General features: G+C 37.2%; 1 pseudogene across 1 annotated transcript; it reads right to left on the bottom strand.

Moving 5' to 3' along the window:
• Positions 1–3781: 3781 nt before the first annotated feature.
• Positions 3782–7962, bottom strand: LOC146630897 (ependymin-like; annotated as a pseudogene). Its single transcript, XR_014906261.1, has 6 exons — positions 7818–7962; positions 7484–7518; positions 6096–6230; positions 5580–5763; positions 5072–5159; positions 3782–3933 (listed from the first exon to the last, which is right to left on the bottom strand). The product of XR_014906261.1 is annotated as an ependymin-like (transcript).
• Between the last annotated feature and the right edge of the window lie 56 nt (positions 7963–8018).

Raw genomic sequence — 8018 nt, 5'->3', positions numbered from 1 at the left:
AGGATAACACAGCTACAATAGTGGCAAAGGTAAACATAACCTTCTGTGCCAAATGTCATTATGCTACCAGTCGGGCTGGGAACCGGTTCACTGATGTTAGACTGGCTACTGCTGGAGGGTAGAGCGAACAGCATGAAGCACAGGCAGACACAGCTGCAAATGATTGTCAGAAGTATTACATGTGCTCCTATCCGGTTGTTCAGTCTGACGTCACTAGCCGTGTCTGGGTCTAAACTCCGCTGCAGGTCCATATATCAAACGATCATATGGCATTACTGAGAGTTGAAAAACTGTCTAAAGTCTTTCATCTTTAATAAAATGATCAGCGTTCTGCTCTACCAGGTGTAACAATTGAGTTTAACATCCAGGCATCCATGAAAACGGAATTTATGACATTTAAAGGAGTTAGAAGTTAGCAGGGAGTTAGCTCGCTAGCTTCTATCTAAATACAATATAGCATGTCCTGACTGCGGGGTTTTGGAAACAAATTAAAACGTACAGCTCTGTTATCACTTCCAGCATAAATGAAGACAGAAAACTAAACAGCAGTGACGTTTGTAGGGTTACTGAAGTTGGGCTAGCTGGTATATAATGATGTGCTGCGTGACCGCTAGCGACACAGCTACGTTAGCATAATATAAACAAGCTAACTTTTTTTCCACTCGATAAAAGTTACCGTGAGTGTTCTCGGTGGTCAGGAACAAATGTAATCGCATGGCAGGATGCTGTAAAAGGACCAAACTTCAGCCAGGAGAACAACTGAGATAATCCATCCACAATACGAGGTTAGTCATTCATATACTGCTGCATGGGCTGGGCTGTAGTTACATCCTAAGGTTTTAAAAACTGAGCTTAAATAAATGATTAGCGGTAATAAAAGCCGAGGGAGATCAACAGTGATCACTGACTGTTTTAGGAGCTTTTTGAGATCAAATAGAAGAAAATACATAACATTAAACATGTTAACAACACAAAAGCCATATTAAACGCAGACTACTTTAGACCCGGAAGTAGGATTCGTCGCGTCATCACTGAACAACCGGATAGTGCCTCAGTGCATTTTCACAGCTTGGTCAGTTCCTGTCGACATCTTTATTTGGTTTGGTCATATTTTTTGACAGCCAGCCCAAGCGACTGTCACTGCAGGATGAATAGTAGAGTTAAACACGTTGAACATCAAATATTTACCGTTAATGTATTTGTGATTTCAATGTGTTTAGCTTTTTTATTTTTCCATTTCATTTGGGCGTTTTCATTTGCCACTGATGAGAGTTTTAAGGCAGCAGGGTTTGAAATTGCTTCTACTTTCCAGTGACTTTGTGACTGATGGTCAATCAGGCACAAAATTAACAAATCTGCATACAGCACCTCCTACGTTAACATTTAGGCTCAAGTGAATCTGGCCAATAAATAAATAAATAAATTAAACAAAATAAATGTAATTTCTTATCACAACAGGTACTTTACAGTGAGCCTCCTGCACATTTCTCAGCCTAGGTCGCAGCATGCTTAGAGAATCATTAGACTGATAATTGGGCAGACTTGCAGGGCTATTTTTGCTGCTAATGCTTCCATAGCAGGTTGTCAACTCTTAAATCACAAAGGACAGATGGCTAATTTTTCACACTGGGGTTAGGTAGCTACCTCTGAACAACATAGTGTTGATTATTAGACGATGACTCACAATTCCCTGAGGTGAAATAAGTGTGATGATCCTCTAATAAAAATAAATTCTGTCATTATTGACGTTCATTGTGTAGACAGGTATGACTATGAGAGGACATGGAGGAATTATACTGTACCTCAAGAAAAGTAGAAAAGACATATAAAGATACACTCTTTTTATGTGCGAGATACAAACTCATCAGCGCTGGATATTGTGTTCGTGTCACTTTACCTATTTATCTCGAGTACCAGTCATATATTATATTATGCGTCACAGATAACCTTGACAAAAGGACTAAAGAGTTTATTGATGTACTTGTCAACAAATGCAACTTCTCATGTGAAGCACTGGTAGCGTATATAAAACTGTATGACTGATAATACACCACAGGTGTCGTATACAATGATACTGCACCACACAACCTTTAGAAAAACAATTCTCAAAAACTGCCAGAATTTCAGGCCACATCTAGAGTTGATTTGTAGTTTTTAGATGCATCTCATAAAATATTTGAATGTACAATATTTATGATATAAAACACTGAATGAATAAGACATACTCAAATATGAATGCAGAGTATACTGTAGAAATAAGGCTCTCGGTAAACACACGCAACATTAGGCTGTTGTTCCCTGGGAACATTTATTAAAGCCTTATATAATAATTATTAACAAGGTAATTGAGGTTTACGACACAGATTACTCAAGCGCATACACTACAGCACATTCAGTTGGAAAAGACAAATGAAAGCAGTATCATCTGAGATGATGAGGGATGCTGCCTCCATCTGCTGAAGAATGACTAGTACTGCAGTTTTCTACGTGAGACGTTAAGCACAACAAGTTATCTGAATAATAAATAATTTTCTGAAGGTTCTGATCGATTTTAAAATCTGTTCCCCAGATTCCCCCTGATTTAAACAAGAAAATGAACATGATGCAGGTTTATCAATCTGACATAACTTTTATTCTTGGGATTACATGGAAATGCAAAGAAAGGATCTTTGACACCAAAGCAAATATATACTTAACTGATCATACTGTTGAATGCAAAGATTATCGTTAAGCTGACAACAGAGCCCAGACACATTTCCTTTCTTCAATTGTTTGCCTGATTTTTCAGTTTGGTTTACCCATGTTTTGAACAAACTAAATGAAAAGGAAATTAAAATGTAAAGGAAATAAAAAGAAAACACATTTATGTAAGATGTTGAAAACGGCAATCTGTTCTGCAGTTCAGATTTTGATGCACACAAAGGTCATCTTCACCATGACATCCTTTTGTTCTTCATAAAACCATATTTTACATGTTGTTTCACACTAATATGGTGACACTAATTTTTCGTGCGTACCCAGTTAATTCCTTTAAAGTCTTTACTTAGGTGTAATCAAACAGCAGGAATGTGCAAATGCAAATGGTAAAAATGGTAAATGGCCTGTATTTGTATAGCGCTTTACTAGTCCCTAAGGACCCCAAAGCGCTTTACACAACCAGTCATCCACCCATTCACACACACACACTGGTGATGGCAAGCTACATTGTAGCCACAGCCACCCTGGGGCGCACTGACAGAGGCGAGGCTGCCGGACACTGGCACTACCGGGCCCTCTGAACACCACCAGTAGGCAACGGGTGAAGTGTCTTGCCCAAGGACACAACGACCGAGACTGTCGGAGCCGGGGCTCGAACCGGCAACCTTCCGATTACAAGGCGAACTCCCAACTCTTGAGCCACGATATTATATTAACATTTTCCACACAAGCATTTAAGTGCAAATAATTTTATTGACATAATGACAAAGACAGAAGACAAAGCAAATCTGAAAACTGTTATTTGAAGGTCTCCTTTATGTAGTGTTGACTGCGTATCTGTAGTTCTCACTCTAATAATATAGATTTTTTTTATTTACATTTTCTACCTACAATCCAAAGGTAAGGTCTGTGAATTGCAGATGACAACTCTGCTGGATGTCATGTTAATGTAACTTTAAAATGACATGATGATCCAGTGATCATCTCATGATGATGACTGAATCATTCAGGTCAAATATGGATTTCTGCTGAGGGACAGGATTTGTAATTATCTGTAATTATCTTTCTCAAGATGCTCAAGATGTTTACTCTATTCTCTTGCTCTTCATGGCCAGAGACTCCATGACAGTGAAGAAATTATGTGGTGTTTCTGTTTCCTCCAGTTCAGAGTTGGCACAGAAATCAGGAGGCAAGTAGTCCATAGGGTTTGAGGTGCCAATTACCCAGTTGAAGGTGCTGAAATTAAAAAAATACAAGTTTACTTGTATGACTAGGTTACCAACATCAAATTCAAAATTTACAGATGGAAAGCAGAGAATAGAACACCGTAACACTTCAGTGTCTTAACTTTTGCATGGTTCAGGGTCAAAAATCCAAAACAGGTTCTCATACATATGATTCTGTTTTCTACTGTATAATATAATAATATGATATGTGTTTGCATTATATTGTTAGACATACTGTAATAAAAAGAAATTCCCTCTCAAATCTAAAATGGTTGCTGAAGTTGTTTTTAATATCATTAGCACAGTTTTTGTTCCATTTTGTCTGTTTTAGTTTTATATTACTGCGACAAAGTGGGTGGAGCATTTGCACACTTTAACACTCACCATTTGTCTTATGCGTGTTAATTTTACACACAACATTATATTGTTTTGTCTGCTTGTGCTTATTTGCTGTGGTTTGCCAATCCTAAGGTAACATTGCTTCACTTTGTGTGTGTGTTAAATTTGTGGTTAACATCAAAACAGTTGATCAAGTTAAAGGAAATACACACACATACATTTTCAAGTTTCTTTTATAATGTTCAATTTTAAAAAAATTTTTTTCCCCAGGATCCATGCAGGTCAAGTATCTTGTTACTTTTATAGTGCTGGTGATGTCATGGTTGACATCACTGGGCCAAACCAAGTTGGGAAGGGGGGGGGGGGGGGGGGGGGGGTGTCTTTCTGTAGGAAGGCTTGTTTTAAATGGATTTGTTAAGAATATTTGAATTATTATTGAATTTTTAATTATTTATTTATAGGGAACCATTTAGCCATGAAATTGAGCTAGTGATAAATTACTGAGTGTTATGTGTTTCTCAGATGTTCATGTTGCTTTGTAGTTTTACTGGCTTACCAGCTATTGGTATATCTGGACTAATTGGCTGTGTAGGCTTCAGATGGGGAGAGGTGTGCTGTGTGTGTTGTGTGCCTATCATGTTGGTTAGTTTATATTAATTTATGGAATTTCATTTATGTCTAAGTTTCATATGTCATGTAGAATACTGTAAATCTTATCTAATCTACCCTTTTCTCATAACTCAACTTTTTTTGCCGAGTCTGTCTACATACCTTCCCTTTACATTCGAGACAGACTCTCTTACAGTTACCTGACAGTGAGCCACCCAGATTGTGGAGTATAGCTTGTGAAGGACACAGGGATGCAGCCGATCTCAGTAAAGACAGTTGAATAAAAGCCTGAAAACATACAGTATAAGTTATATGTAAACAGGCTACCTGAGTGGCATAAATGAAAAAAAAGTGTTATTTTACATTTACTAAATTCACTACTATTTCTTTTTATTTTGTCATAAATAGGAATTTACACTTCTTGTCACTATGCTCGACATGCATGCACAGGCAAAGGTAATTTGGTCATTTAGTAGTACATTGGCTTAACCTAATAACTAGTAGGATAGAAAGGTTTATTGTAACACACTGCCAATCCTTTACTACAATGTCTATTTGAAATTACCAATCAGTGTGTACATTTACACAAAAATAAATTAAAATTTGTCTTCCAAAATAATGAAAATAGCACATAGCACTAGTGGTAGTATTCATGGCCTTTCAGCCTTAGAATTAGTACAGAACACATTTATTTTTGCTTCTTCTTACCATTTTCTGAAAGACTGCCATATCAGGTGTTGGTTAGCACACCCATTCCCCAAGCGGAGGAGGAGCCCATGAACACCTGACCCATCAGTTTAGCATCAGGGGGAACTTGCATGGGAATGAAGGAGGAATCCAGCTTCATCTTCTTGCAAGAGAGTGTTTTCCAGTTGGACTCGTAATAGACCCCCTGAAAGGATGAACAAAGAGAGTGAATGCTCTTTGCCTGTTCACATCTTGGCTTGTATGCTGCCACTGTAGTATTGTAGCCAGCACGGTCTTATAATATGTTTGCATAAATATCAGTGTGTTTTTGTCATTTTATACTTTCATTTTATTTTTTCAAATGTCACACTACGTTTATTTATTTTTTTATTCTAAAGATTGGAATTCTGTTTATGTGTTAGGTAAGACAGAAGAAATGAGTAATTTGAATGATATTTAGATACTTTTTGAAGTGGGAGGGATCATTATGAAGGAAAAAAAACACAAAACATCAACAGTGTAATGAGGCTTTACTACCTCTCTAAAAAGCATCAGCTGGTCCAGAGCAAAGTCCTGATTGTCACCAATTCCGAAGTTTTTAACTCGCATCCTCTGTCCCAAAGCATCATAGGTTATTAATCCCGTTGAGGAGATGAGTCCATCGCCAGTCATCTGAAAAGGAGAGATAAAAGCCAGTTTTATGAATGACCTAAACATTACTTAATGGTCATTAAATTATATTTAATCTGCTATGTCTTTAGTTCAAAAGTTTGTATGATGTCTGACTGCACTACTGAGAAAAGCACAGAGAACTGTCTAATTGATTCACAGCAAGAAACTGGATATCATGTGTCCATCCAAGCAAAAAAAATCTTTGTCTCAATGAAATGAAGTGTTTCTAGTTGTGAGAACTCATCTGAAGCAAATGATATCATCTTGTGAGGCTTGTGAGCATGTGAGAAAGTGAATGTCTCAAACATATATTCCTGAACTTGTCTCTAGTTAATGTCTAAAACCCAGGTACTAATGTTAAAACATATTTCAGTACAAGTTGAAGTACTTCAACTTCAGCTTATTGATCAGCTGACCTGGTCTTTGTGGATCTACACAGCTGAATTCAACAATACATCAGCAGTTATTTCATAAGTTGTCCTGGCTGGTTTCCATCCTTTATACTGACAGTAAGCTGTTTATGCTGTCTTCATATTATACTGTATACAGCCACAATCAGCTTAATTTCAAATTCATTTCAAAACTTCTGAGTATTTTCATGAAACCTTTAAATAATGCATTCAGATTGTTTTGCAGCATGTTTCACAATATGTAAAAATATAATGCCACACGTACAGACCCAATATTTGATTTACAAAAGTGAGGACTTACATGTAAACTTTGCATTTCCAGTTTATCCAATACCACTGCAATATAGTGTCAATATGAATATAGCTAGCAACACTCTGTGTGACAAACTGCACACACACTCATGTGTTTGGCTAGATGCTGAAGTGCGGGTTAGGCAAACCAAGTGTGCGACAAACCAAAGGTAACAAGCTTTTTTTGAAAATGCGTGAACTAGAAAGTACAGATATTTTTTAAAAATGTAGGGAATAAAAATAAAAAGTTGTCAGAAAAATAAATACTAAAGAAAAGTACAGACACCTGAAAATTCTAGTTAAGTACAGTAATGAAGTATTTAGACTTCATTACTTTCCATCTCTGTGAAAAACCTAATCCGTACATATTAAGGCACAAAAAACTGCTCTGTTGCTGCATAATCATACTATTATGTAAGGACATATTACATCCAACAGAAAAGGGTTTAGTTGGCATAAAATGCAAGAGAAGTTTGCTTAACACTGATCAGAGCAATAGAGATATATAGTAAGTTCCTAAAGATTATCTGTGGAGCACATCAGTGAACTCACCACAGTGAGCCCTCCACTCAGCAGCTCTGGAACGACTGTGGAACAGAAAGTCAAAGTCAAGCTTCATTTGTTATAACAATCTAAAATTAAATGCATAAATATACTCATTGGAGAACCTTAGCTTACTATACAAATTAATCTTGGCAGCCTAGTTTGACTATACCTGGTTTTTAAGATAGATTAAAAAATATGTCTGTGTCTCTGAGTAAAAATAACTTTTCTAACATTATGAATTGAGTTTTTTCATATTTCTGTTTCAGGCACATTTAGCAGGTCTCTTAACACAGATATAGACATCAGTTTGAGTATCTTGTTCATCTAAGTCCATACTCACCACAGGGTTTTGGGTATTGGGCGACACCCACTGCCAGCAAGAGGCTCAGGCAGGACAGCACACTAATGAAGTTCATGGTGAGAAAGTTGCAGAGTCGCCGGACCAGGAGAATCTGTGAGCGCTCTGGTTCAGGAAACACTTCCATATAAATCTGCTAACAGGAGGCAGTGCCCACATCATGTGACGTCCTTGTGCGTTTTC

The sequence above is a fragment of the Diplotaxodon limnothrissa genome, linkage group LG6 (assembly GCF_057381915.1).
Source record: "Diplotaxodon limnothrissa isolate DT_005_m linkage group LG6, D_limnothrissa_male_GT1.1, whole genome shotgun sequence".
Classification (NCBI taxonomy): Eukaryota; Metazoa; Chordata; class Actinopteri; order Cichliformes; family Cichlidae; genus Diplotaxodon; species Diplotaxodon limnothrissa.
This window is presented reverse-complemented; position numbering and strand designations above follow the sequence as displayed.